General features: G+C 35.0%; 2 protein-coding genes across 14 annotated transcripts in view; one reads left to right on the top strand and one right to left on the bottom strand.

Moving 5' to 3' along the window:
• The window catches only part of LOC129208141 (sodium channel protein type 2 subunit alpha-like), a 75,799-nt gene extending 73,541 nt beyond the window's left edge, over positions 1-2,258 (bottom strand). For 8 of the 9 annotated variants that reach the window (XM_054830392.1, XM_054830391.1, XM_054830390.1 and 5 more), the window contains exon 1: positions 2,057-2,258. The gene's annotated coding sequence lies outside the window, so the exon portion shown is untranslated. Of the gene's footprint in view, positions 1-170; positions 303-2,056 lie in introns of all 9 variants that reach the window. The other variant, XM_054830388.1, reaches the window with a different exon arrangement.
• Positions 2,259-12,179: 9,921 nt separating this feature from the next.
• The window catches only part of LOC129208106 (sodium channel protein type 2 subunit alpha), a 78,930-nt gene continuing 78,365 nt past the window's right edge, over positions 12,180-12,744 (top strand). For 4 of the 5 annotated variants that reach the window (XM_054830304.1, XM_054830303.1, XM_054830306.1 and 1 more), the window contains exon 1: positions 12,186-12,423. The gene's annotated coding sequence lies outside the window, so the exon portion shown is untranslated. Of the gene's footprint in view, positions 12,424-12,744 lie in introns of all 5 variants that reach the window. The other variant, XM_054830301.1, reaches the window with a different exon arrangement.

The raw sequence follows: 12,744 nt of genomic DNA on the forward strand, positions 1-12,744 counted from the left end.
TTTAGAGAACAAGGTCACAACTTGCTTGCCTTGTACAAAGAACTCTCTTAGTATCTGTTATTATCTGATCCATCAAAAGTTGTAGGACTCCAGCAATGTAATTAATACATAGCACACACATAGCAAATTATACAGGGCTGAGAACATCAGTAGCAGAAGAAAATGGATACCATCAGTCAGAAAGTTCCATCTTACATCCCACCATCCTTTTTTGCTTCTAAAATCCTTAGTCTTCTGAGGGCAAATAAATTTATGTCCATGCCTCATCTTCATAAGGTACAAGTTAACTCATCTAATGCTATCTGACGAAGAAAAAGAGGTGAAAACACAAAATGTGTCACCAGCATATTGATTAAAACCCCCATACTTTCTATACTTTCTCCTTTCCTTTGATCCCTCCCCACTCCAAGTTACCCGATAATGAAGGGAAGTGACCAAATTCCCACTCTGACGGAGTCTGAGAGGGCGCAGGGGAATGGTTTCATGTTCTCTAATGAAAATGTGAAAGTCTCCACCTCTGCTAGCATCTAGTATTATCTAAACAGAACTTTACAATACCAAGCTTAATTGGAACAGCTACGAAAATCAGTGTGGGCCCTTAACTTCTGCTCATTAGAGGGAAAAATCATAAGCTAACAAGACAAGCATAATTTCTATAAATATCATGGCCTAATAAACAACGTATCTGTTTAACAGGTGCTATGAAGCTTCAAATTACTGCAGCAGTTCACCTTCTAGTCTTTAGTAATCTTTCCTCCCAAAATGGAGATGTGTAAGAGAGCAAAAATTAAACTGTTAAGAGTTAAAAAGTCTTGTTCTGAAACTGTTTTCTTGATAAATCAATTGCGAAAGCACAAACATGATATGTTTTTAAAACAAACATCATCATCATTATTATTATTTATTTATTTTCAAGTTACACAAGGATGCCACAGGCACATTGATTTGGCAACATAAAAAATACAAATTAAAAACTTCATTCTTTCATATCACCACTTCAGGTATGGGCCTCACTTGCTGCTCTGAGTACCACCTGAGACCCAATCCTGCTTGCTTTTTCTCATATGAATTGAGATGGTAATTTTTAAACCGTGGGCTCCTTATTCTGTTGTACATTTTTTGGCATTTTTTTATTTCTACGGTTTTCTCTTGGAAATAACTTCCAAATTAATACTATGATAACATACATAGTTTTGATGTGAACATGTGTCTGTAGAACCACTACTGAAAAAATAATTCACATACCAATGTGATCTTCAATAGATATTTTCCTTTTACCTTTAATAACTGACTGCTTTAATTATTACTGATAACAATGAATGGGACAACAGATAAATGGAGAATAACATGATATATAATAATTCTTGTGCTGATTTCTTCAAACAGTCCTATTAAGAAGCATATATTAATCTAGACAGTAATGTTACAGACAAAATGTGAACTGTATCGTTGGTGTGGACCTCTGGTTAATTAACAGTTGGTGAGCCCATTCTCTCATACACAGACACACAACCGTGCAAAAAATGGCACAGAAAGAAAATATTCCCTTACATATCTTTTACAAAACCTAGCTAATAAGGGAGTTTGTTCAAATACCATAAATATATATATATATAGTGAAAATAGCAGTAGCAAACCATATAGATTTTATTCCTGGATCATCAGAATCTGAGATGCTCAGAATCTTATGAGACCTGGTGTTCCTGAGCCTGAAAATCAGCAGATTTTTCTTCTTAGGAAACAAGGTCACTTCTATAAAATGCTGGGAATTAATTTAGTATACCTTGATTATAAAATGATCTGATTTTGCAAGTAAGACTACTGCATCACAATATCACATTAAGAGTAAGAGGCCAGATATCAGATTTAACAAGGTTAAAATGAAAAAATCACACCATCATCACAATCAGTCGGTACAAAATGGCTTTGAATTCCCCATTCCATCTTTGACTGTCCCTTAACAGCAAACCAGAGGGTAAAATCCGATTCTGAAATGTGGAAAAGATCATATTGGTAAGATTTATTATGGGTACAATTAAATGTTTTGCCAGCTTACCTGATTGAAAGAGAATGACAAATCACTGCAAAGCCCAGCATCCAAAAATAATACGATAATATATGTCTCCTCCTGAAATAGTCCAGATTTCCATCCACAAAGCTTTACTAATTAATTATAATTTCTGTATTCTCAGTGGAAAAGAAAACACAGAGACCTTTCCAGAATCCTCTCTGATTCTGCCTCCGCTTCCTGTTCTCAGTCTCACTCTATGGTACCCAACATATATCAGAAAACAGCTTATTAGGAGAGGGGGGGTGAAGGGTGGGGGAATGGAGGGGGAGAAGTGAAAAAAATGCAGCACCTAACGTGGCAGCTCCACCTACTGGTAAAGATAATGAATACGTTGAATACGTACAAAGCATCAGCTTATGAGGCATCTTTATCCCAGTTTATTCTGACCTACACTTCAAACAGCTCCTGTGTAGTAAGTACCTCCAGGCAAGAAGCACAACAGACCAGCAAAACCACACTGATTATTGAATAACCCTTTTAAAGGCTTTTTCTTAAAATAGTTCAATTTTAAAACAGTTGTCAATATACATTCAGCAGAGCATTTAGTTTTAAATGTGCTGTTTCCTTTAAAAATCCTTGGGAAGAGAGGAATGTGTAAATAAGAGAGCACAGACACTGACTGCATGCACCCTTAACTGGTGTATGCTGAACTTGCTGATGATCCTGATACTGTCTTATTCATTAAATACTACCATGTATTTTTGGCATAATGTTAATTTCTTCTATGTGCATAAAATCTGCTATGCTTATATAAAAAGTATAGCTCAAAGTCTTTCCCTTAGACAGGATTCCTGGGCATGTGCAGATTTACATCTGCTCACCTAGGATTCCTCTGGTCATCCTGGGAAGAATTATGAGAGCAGCGGCTCAAACATTGTCTGGTCCACAGGCAACCATATTGAGTGAGTAGTGTGCTTCAGGCAACATATTATTTTGTCCTGCAATGTCAGTTTGAGAAGTATTGTGTCTGTGGAAGCAAGACATAGAAACGCTGAGCAATGTCAGCAAGTGTGTGCAATATATTGACTCGTAGCCTTGGGTTAGAGACCACTGCAGTTCCCAGCTAACTTAAAATCAAGCTACCAGCTTTGTTCAGTCATGAACATTTAATCAACAAACGTTATTCCACAAAACACGAAAAAAGAGACAATTTTGCTCTCTGGTAGCTCCTGTATTTTCTTTAAGTACCTCTTCAGTAGTGGCTAAAGATAGCCCCATCCTCTGTCCCACTGGTCACACAGTTTGTTTTGGAAGCGAGGACTCCAGGGCAGCCAGCATGTATCCAGCCTGACGGCCACTACCAAATCACAGCTACACAAAGCAGCAGTTGTGGTGACAGCTGCCTACAACTGATGACCCTTATCTCTACTACAGATATCCCTATTTAAATTAGCATACTTAAACCACAATCCTTAGGCAGTTGTGTCAATTTGTGAGTAGTCCTGTTGATTTCAGTTAAGCTTGCTGCCTGCTTGATGAATATAAATACCAATTTCCTGATTTGGCTAAGAGCAGCAAACAGAAATACATTTTCAGAGGATGTATGTATTCTGTATGTACCAAATAATCTCTGTATATAAAGTGAAAGAGATGTTCCCCCAGCTTGCAAATGCAGCTGCATTACTTTCCTTGTTTGTTTTTGTAAAACTGGGGCACACAGGGACACTCCTGATCACACTGTTCAAGCCAATCCCCGCTTTTATTCCAAAGAGACTTTAAGGGTGTGAACATATAGCATTATTTTATAAGGGAAAAAAAAAATATTTGTTCTCCCTTTGATTTTAATACTTATATTTTCAAACTTTCAGAAGTTGAGGAGGAGTGTATTTTTGGTAAGAATGTTCACTGTCTCTAAAGCATTGGGTTTGCTTTCATACGATTATATTAATTTAGCAAACCTATGAATGAACAGAAGCAGGTGTCTTGATTTAAAACTGCTTAGGAACATTGTTTTGCAACCTTATTGTGTTTTGAAAATCAAACCAGTCCTTGGATAGGACTTTCATTTGCTTACATGTTGCATTTCTTTTATTTATTATTTTTAATCTTAAAAATTTTTCTCAGTGGTTTTTGGAAGTTTTATTTAGAAAACCTTTATGTCATAGTCCAAATGCAATCATCACCTAGTAACTTCCTAGTTAAGGGTGGGTTATACATGTTGAATCTGTTTCTCCTGGAAAAATAAAGAAATTCTAATCTATATAACAAACTATTTCAACCTCATTAAAAAAAAGAAATGTAGTCCTTAATATCAGCAGTGTAATTCCAACAGAAAAGGGTGTATAAAAACTGTTTTGAACTGACCTAGTTCAGAGATTTGATTCTCTAATAAGTTTTATAACAGCATATTCTTAATAACTAATTTTTGTGTGCTGATGTTCCAAAAGATGGTTAGATTAATGTCATATTACTAGAGAACCCCCAGTCTTGCTTTTTTTTGTGGTAGTGCCCTTACACTGATTGCAATCTTCTGTCATGTACTGGTCGGCACAATGACTATATGTTATGTATTCATCTATACCAAGACAGCTTTCTCCTAGGCATAGGTCTGATAGTAAAGAAATGTTGCATCCCTGATTTAAACAGTTCAATTATCAACCCTCATACTAAAAAAAAAAAAAAAAACGGAAAAGAAAAGTTTTGTTTCTAGAAATGATCATGCCACACAAAGTCATGGTAAATGTTCATTTATGAATATAGCTTATATAGAGCTCATATTCTTCTTTAATCAATGTACAGGATTGCCAGTAGAGTGGTTCAAATTCATCAAAAACAGAGTCTTTGATTTATTGAAATGAAGTTTGATTCATGTTCTTAAGAATTCCTTAGCACTTTTTTAAGCTATCAGTAGAACAACAGTGCAGAAGCACATAACTATGCAATATGCATGAATAGGCATTTATACTATAAATACAACCTTACACACCTGAATTTTTAAACATGAAGATTTAATTTAAAAAAATTATCTTGCATCACAAATCTATATAAAATGTATATATGCAATAATATGTATATCAAATGTGTACATACTATGTATACAAAATCTCTCTCCCTCTTTTCCTTTGCCTTACTAGATCCCACTGAACATTTGACTGCCAGATCTGAAAATGAGAAGTGGTCATTTAAAAGACAACAACAAATAGACTGCTTTGACAAAAGTAATTTATAAGAACACCAGCCTGGCACTTGTTTCAATTTAAATTATTAGTGCAACTTTTAATGAATCATCACTGAAAGTTCATTTCAGAAATCACATTTAAAAATATAACTTGAAAAGCCCTGACATTTCTAAATAATCTGTTTGTCTGGGAATCCTGCCCCAGGTGCAGTTATTCTCTCAGTAATGAGTGAATAAATACAAAGCTATTCAGTCACTTTTAACTAAACAACTGAAACAGACATATTGAAGTATCTTAGCTGAAAAGAAAAAAATAATTTGGAAGTATTAGATGAATGAATACAGCCCCTGTGTGAGGACAAGCCCTGTACATAGCTCACATGTAACTTCTCAGCAATGCACTCATCAGCTTGTTTTAACATCAAATAATTTGTTTGATTAATACCATTATTTTTGGACAGTAATTCTCAGGCACTATACATTACACTATAGTGGACACTATACATTACTCATAATTTGTCAAATTAACATGTACTTAAAAGCACCAAAATATATGACATGCTGTCATATCCATTCCTTCAACTACTTACCTATATTAGCCTTTGGAAATGACCTAAATTGCAATATTTAGCGAAGTGTGATAGATCTGAGTTTTATTCAAGTTCAGGACTGGCTGATATAACTGTATAAACATATTTTTCCACCTTTGGTTTCTTTCTTTTTTCTCCTTTTTGTCTCTAGAGTGCAGATTCAAAAAAACTACTTTAAATAAATTTTGTACCAGAGTTAGCAATGCATATTTACAAGCCATGGACCTGCCATAGTGGCTTTGCAGCTAATCATCTGCACTTTAATTTGAGAATCTATTTTTATTTGACTGCCACTTAGAAGGGTAAGCAAAATTTAGTGAAGGCAATACACTTAACTTCAGTGGAAGAATCTGGTCTAACATTTAAGGAAGATCAGTGGTAGGCTTGCAAAGGAGTTTCAATAGTTTCCTTTTATTCAAAAACTATTAGGTTGCACATGTGGAATTTCAAAACTGGGAAAGAAAATACAAAATGTGGCAAGTAGTCAAATGTTACAGAACAGAACTGCAGAACTGCTTGGTATAAAGAGGAGCCTGAGGATATGCCTCAACTCCACGTCCTTGCTGTATCATCCATAATAACATAATGTTCTGTTTGTATAGGATCACTTAAAAGTATAAGGACTTCATAGTAACTTAAGCCTTTGACAGCTAAAATACTTTAACAGCCCATAGAGCATACTATCTGAAAAATTACCTGCTTTAAGGCATTCATAATAATATCATAATAAAGATATGTGATCAGCAATCTGTACTTTAATGGTTGTAGCTTCCAAAATAATACAAAATCATTTTAACATTAATGTTTCTAAATAATAGTTAGACCTCTCCTGTTCTTGTAGAAAAAGGCCATACCCAAATGGCCTCAGTCCCAATAATTCCATTGTTTTAGTAAAAATGAATTAAAAATAAGTCTCAAAGCATAAACCACCCCAACCACCTTCCATATATGCCTAAGTGTTTCCAAAATATTGACCTCTAGTTACAACTCTTCTGTCATTCAGATGAGCTACAATCACAATTACAAAATTGTTGTGAGCTGAACAAAATGCACACAATTACGGCTTAGAGATGTCTTAAAGCATTCACATTATATACACAGTACATATACACACACTTTGTGTATATATTTAGAAAGAGTAGGGCTCTTGCGTATCTGTGTTTTGAATCAGTAAGATCATCATGGGAGACTGATACCTGTTTAGTCTAGTGGTCCAACAGTGGCCAATACCATAGGCAACTAGGCTCAAGATAATTAGCAGCAGACAATAATAAAATACCTGGTCAATAAAAAGATTTTTTCTTCTGCCAGTGATCCTCAAGCTAGAGGTGGGTCTAGCTGGCACACTACTTGGTTGCGGGAGTTTCACAGCCAACTTCACTTGGCATTGTTAATTACTTAGTGAGAGACTTGGTGAAAAGTTCCATAGGTTAACTGGAAAGATGCAGCTTTCCCACCATATGTATGCTAGACGTTTCTGCCCTCTAGCATGTAGCAGGCACTGCATCCACTGCCCCTACAGAAGTATAGGAATTTCTGAGTGCTAGAATCAAGATTCCTTCTAATCTTGTTAATCTTGCTTGATAAGACTTCTTATTTTATGTCTATTTCGGCACAACACAGGAGAGTCATAGAAGGCAACTAATTCATAAGGAAATACTTTTTTGCATGACATATAGTATACCTTAAAAACTTAGAGGTATACAGGCCAACAGCTTAGAAGGATTCTGAAAGCCACTAGATATTTATGTGAGTAATAAGAGTTAGAAGAGGGAGCAGGCACTGACTCAGATAATAATTCAGTATCTAAGGTTTGCAAGCTTCTTGTGTAACTTCCAGAACACAATATGTGTTTGTATGTCAGTTCCTCACCTATGGAATGGAGATAATAATTCCTGACTTCAGAAGAGGCTATAGGATAAATTAATTTTGTTAGCCAACCATGCTGTAGAGAACAAGACTTAAGCAGTATTTTAATATTCCTTGTAATGTGTAAGAGGCCAGCCAGGCCTAGCAAGCTATTATTTTAAGCACTATGTATTCACAGGACACAGACCATGTTCAAAAGAATCTACTATATATATATGACAAGACCGATAAACAAAGATGAAATGCAAGCAAGCAGTTTCAGAGTGAACAAATACAATTTCAGATAGACAGATTTTAAGAGGTGGACAAATTAATTAAATGATACCTCAGCAACAAGTGAAGTAGTGCTCTCAGAGCTAGTAACAAAATCTAATAATGTTCTCCCAGGACACCTATAAACAGAGAGATTGCATTCATATGTTTTCATTCCATTTATTGCTACTGAGTCATGTGGTTTAATTGGTCAGATGAAAGGTAATCATCACTTGGAGAGAGGGGAGGTTTTGTTAAGCAAACCTCAAGTTATGATTTATTTATTTGCTAGTCTTTAAAAGCTGGAACGCCTAGAAGAATTGCTCTGTTTAATAACATATGCTTGCCAAGTTGATTTTGCATAAGAAAGTTTCTCTGCTTCTCACAGTATGCCTAGCAGTTATCCGCACTAAAAATAGTACCTTTATAATTAAACCGTGGAAATATACTACACTGAGGGAGGTCACACACAATTTCAAACAACTGACTCTAATATGTTAAAGAAAAATAATTTTACCTTGATCTGTTTCTAGCCAAGAATGATAAAGACACAGAACATGTAAACTGTTTGGTGCACTGAATCATGAAGTAAGCACAAATTAATGCCTTAATAGTTCTGACTATAGGCATACTAATGTCTCAGAGAGCAAAGATGGAAGTGATATGTACTTTCAAAAACTATTGTACACATTCCTTTTCACATCTATCGTCAGCACTGGTCATTAACAGTGATGTTAGTGTTAGCCCCAGGCAGCCAAGAAATGACTGGCTTTACATTTTGGAAACATTTTGAATTTTATGGTGATTTTATAATGATTTAAAATATTCCCTTCTTCAAAAGTAATTATTGAGACCAAATAGTTTTCATTACATAGAAAAATGTTCAGAAATCTTTTAAATTCCAAAGCTATCTTTCTTCTCAGGCAGAGGTAAAAATCTGGCAGCCGACACTAATACACCTCAGATGCAATGATTTTAGATATGAAAGAAATGTAATAAAATTGAAAGATTGCTGATGTTTAGTAGTCACCGGGATAATTTCTGTTAAAGTAACTCTGGAACAGGGAAAAAAAAATGCTTCATATTTAGAGTCATCTTAAAGTTCAGTTTCAATGAGTTACTTCAGTGAGTAATTTGCAAAGGTGACTCTCGGACTTTGAAGACAAGACTGATAGGCTTTATGATTTCATCAGAACTAAATAACAAAAGCTGATAACTTTTGATGGAGATTAATTTATGTCTTTTAATAAGATAACACATCAAGGAACCATGAACCCGTTCACTCTGCAGACCCATCTTTTGCCTTAGCAATTTACAGATTCAGGTTGAGAGTTTGAGAGTTAAGAGATTTATGGATAAAAATGACAAAAAGGAAAAGTAAGAGTTCTAAATATGTGAAATAGCTATTTCTTTGAGGCATGTAAAGGACAGGCGTAGATAAGTGTCTATTGGCCAGAATGGCCACTGGCATTGCTCCTTAGGCTTAACATCCCATGCACTGTGGAAACTAGAGTTTGACCTTTTGCTCCATCTCTTCTGGGTAAATATTTTTGCATGATTTAATAGAATGGTTATTTTTTATGCAGATGACTGTTAGCCATGCTCTGAGAGGCAAAGAGAAATTTCTGGTAGAAATGAGCTCTATCAGCATGGTTGAATAAGCAGAAAGATTCTTCTAGCTATCCTAGTTTTAAGACACTTAAATTAAAAAAAAAATCAGAAAATGAGATTTGTTCAATGGATATTTGCTTTCATTCCTCTTTAATTACTATTAATGTGATTAATAAATCCATGAATAAACCATGTTTGTAGGTGTCATTGGAGAGCTTTAGTAGATTTAGAATCAGCTCTGAGAGATTTCATGGAAATTGTTGATTTTCACAGTGCTCTTGTGAATTTTTCATAGAACTCTTTATTTTCTCACATACTTGTAATTGGGCAAGTTTGTGCCGCTGACAAATGCAGTTTTTATAAGAAAATGTAAACTTAGAAAATTCCTGTGAATTTCAGCAGTTAATTTTTTATTGTTTTTTATTTATTGTGGCATATGTGATATATTATCGTATCTCATTTTCATTGTAGTCTTCACAGAGGATACGGAAGAGTAAAGGTAGCTTTGCCAATGAGCTTTATCATTAAGATGTAATTGTCGTATACTGACAGATTAAAAACTGAGGGAGTGATAGACTGTAGAAAGATTAAGATTACAGAATATAAAAAAGAATAAAAGTTTCTCTGAGACTGGGAGGAAGAAAATAGTATTTATAGTGGAGCTGAAATGCATGTTTCTTCCCAGTACTCCTTTAACTAAATGATTACTCTACAGCTAAGCATTATATATTAGTAGTATTATAAGTAATAAAGATTCATGCAATCTCCAAACCTGTTGTAATACTGTCAACTCACTTTTAATATTTCAGATTTTATTAATGCAAATGATCTTTGTTTTGTTAAATAGCATAGAAATTCTTTTTTGGTTTATGAAGTAGGTTAAAATAATACTCGAAATTTTAATGTTACATATTCCAATGAAATGATTGTTTTGTGAAAAGTATATTCAAGAAGTGACTTAATTAAAGTAGGCTTTAGAATATCAGCTTCATCAGTTTAGGCCTATAGTAGGCCTACGTTAATTCATGGTGCATTTCCATATTTATACAAAGTCGTCAAAGTAAACTCAAAAGTACTCACGCATATTGGTCTCGGCTTTTTGACGTAGAAGGTCTCCGTGGGAGGCCGAGCTGCGTCTCAGCACCACGGACAGCGCCCGCCTCCTCTCCCTTTAAACGCAGCTCTACAAGTTAGTGCAAGCTGTCTGTACTTTCCAGTCAAATACTTTTTTTGAGGTATAAACATTATTTTTTATATAAAATAGTCTTTTAGAGCAAAAATTCCTTAAAACAAGGTCAAATGAGAGTGTATTTTTTTGTGACAATAGGATTTCTAAAACACTCGGTCCATGCTCACACAATAGGTATTTTGACCTATTATTATCATTATTCGAACTATTTTAGTACTTTGGAGTTCTGTTATGGTCCAGAATCCCATTGCAAGGATTTAAAAAGCATAGAAATTGATCTTTTTCCTGGAGAACTGACACTCCAAGGGTTTGTGATAACCGTGATGAATGGTTTAAGCTGATATAAATATGAGTTGCTACTGAAAGGGACAGTCTCTCCAGCAACCTTCGTGTGTTGATGTTAGAGATTTTTATGATGAGTTAGATGGTGGATCCTAATTAAAAATTCCATGGTTTTCATCTAGATCCATTCCTAGTTAACTCTCGCATTTTTTTCTCCCCCAAGCCACATATTTTGGTGCGATGAAATTTTCCTCCACAGCTGAGATTTGTTGAGCCAGCCCTGCATGCAGGTGGCTGCTAGCTGATGTGACAGAGCAGGTGTAAGTGATAGAAAACTTTTAAGGAAGTAAAGAGATAAAAGTAGACACACTCAGTTGTACAGCATTCCGGTGTAAGGCATCCTTTGGTGACAGTAAATCCAATGTTGCTATTGTGGGGATCGTGGTTAGAGACAGCTGGGGTGAGGCATTCAACTTGCATATTAGTTTTCATACCTAAGAGTATCCAGAGTACCAAAGAGCAGTTTCAAGGTGCTATAAAATGCAGATGAGAGCCTTGGATGAAAATAAATGAAACAGATCACCATAAAAGCCTTTTCATTGACCAATAATGTAATAGTCCTGGCTAAATCCACGCATACATTCCTTTTGTCTTACATAACAATTTTTTTTTTCTCTGCCTTTCAATAAAGCTATAAATGTAATTTATATATTGCAGAAGCAATAATCAAAGGGGAAAAAAGCAGGCACTCATTTTCTACTATTTTGTAGGGCTGAGTTCTGAATAAAGAATGACTGTTTTATTTTTAAACATAATGTGCATTTGTACATAGTAAAATAAAGATATCTGACAGAACCTTGAGTTTTCTGCAATTATTCATATACAGATGTATCCAAATACTTCATTAATAATAATAAAAAAGTTGTGCAGTTTAAACCTCTTACCAATTTTTTAAAATATGTAATCATGCTTTAGTCCTAACCTACTTACTTTATTTTAAAGCTGTATAATCAAAGGCTAATATGCGATTAAAAACTAAAATACAGTTGTTTTGATAGGGTGTTAAGAATCCAGCTGAGCTCATTTCCTTGCCAGTAGGTGGAGCTAGCATGTAATATGCTGCCTCCTTGTTTCCTCCCCCTCGTTTCTCTCCCCCCTCCTTTTTTTTTCCCCCCACAACCAATTTTCTGATCGATGCTGGGATTCAAAGAGGGAATCTCAGAACAGGAAGCAGGCGAAGAGACTACAGAACACTGCATAGGTTCCTTTGTTGCTTTGATGGGGAGGCTCTTTCTTTATTTCTTTCCTTTTTCCTTTCAGTGAAATTAAGAGTTTGCAAGCTGCTTTGCCAAGGAACCTGAACCTGCAGTAGAAGGAGCCTCATCATCTACAAGTGTATGGATATTTCTTATGCCATGATTTGTAATTATCTTTTAATCAGGTAAGACAACATGATATTTAATTAAAATGCTTAGGCAACAAAGTACAGTTGTCTTGTACCGAGATTCTTCTCTTGTGGTGCCACACCTAGTTTTCAATTAATATTAATAGAGCAAGAGGAGAGGAAATAACAGCTATGTTTGCCACTGCATGGATTTTTCATAGTATTTAATTAGGTCTTAGCACAATAATAAAAAATGTTGTTGTTCTTTGGAGTTCTCTGGTCCTATGGTTTTTTAAGATTGTATGTTTATAATTAGGGTTACTTTTGAGTTTGTATTTTCATCCTAATTGTGGTAATTTGTTGGTGTTTTGAGATGGT

This window comes from Grus americana, chromosome 6 (assembly GCF_028858705.1).
Source record: "Grus americana isolate bGruAme1 chromosome 6, bGruAme1.mat, whole genome shotgun sequence".
Taxonomy (NCBI): Eukaryota; Metazoa; Chordata; class Aves; order Gruiformes; family Gruidae; genus Grus; species Grus americana.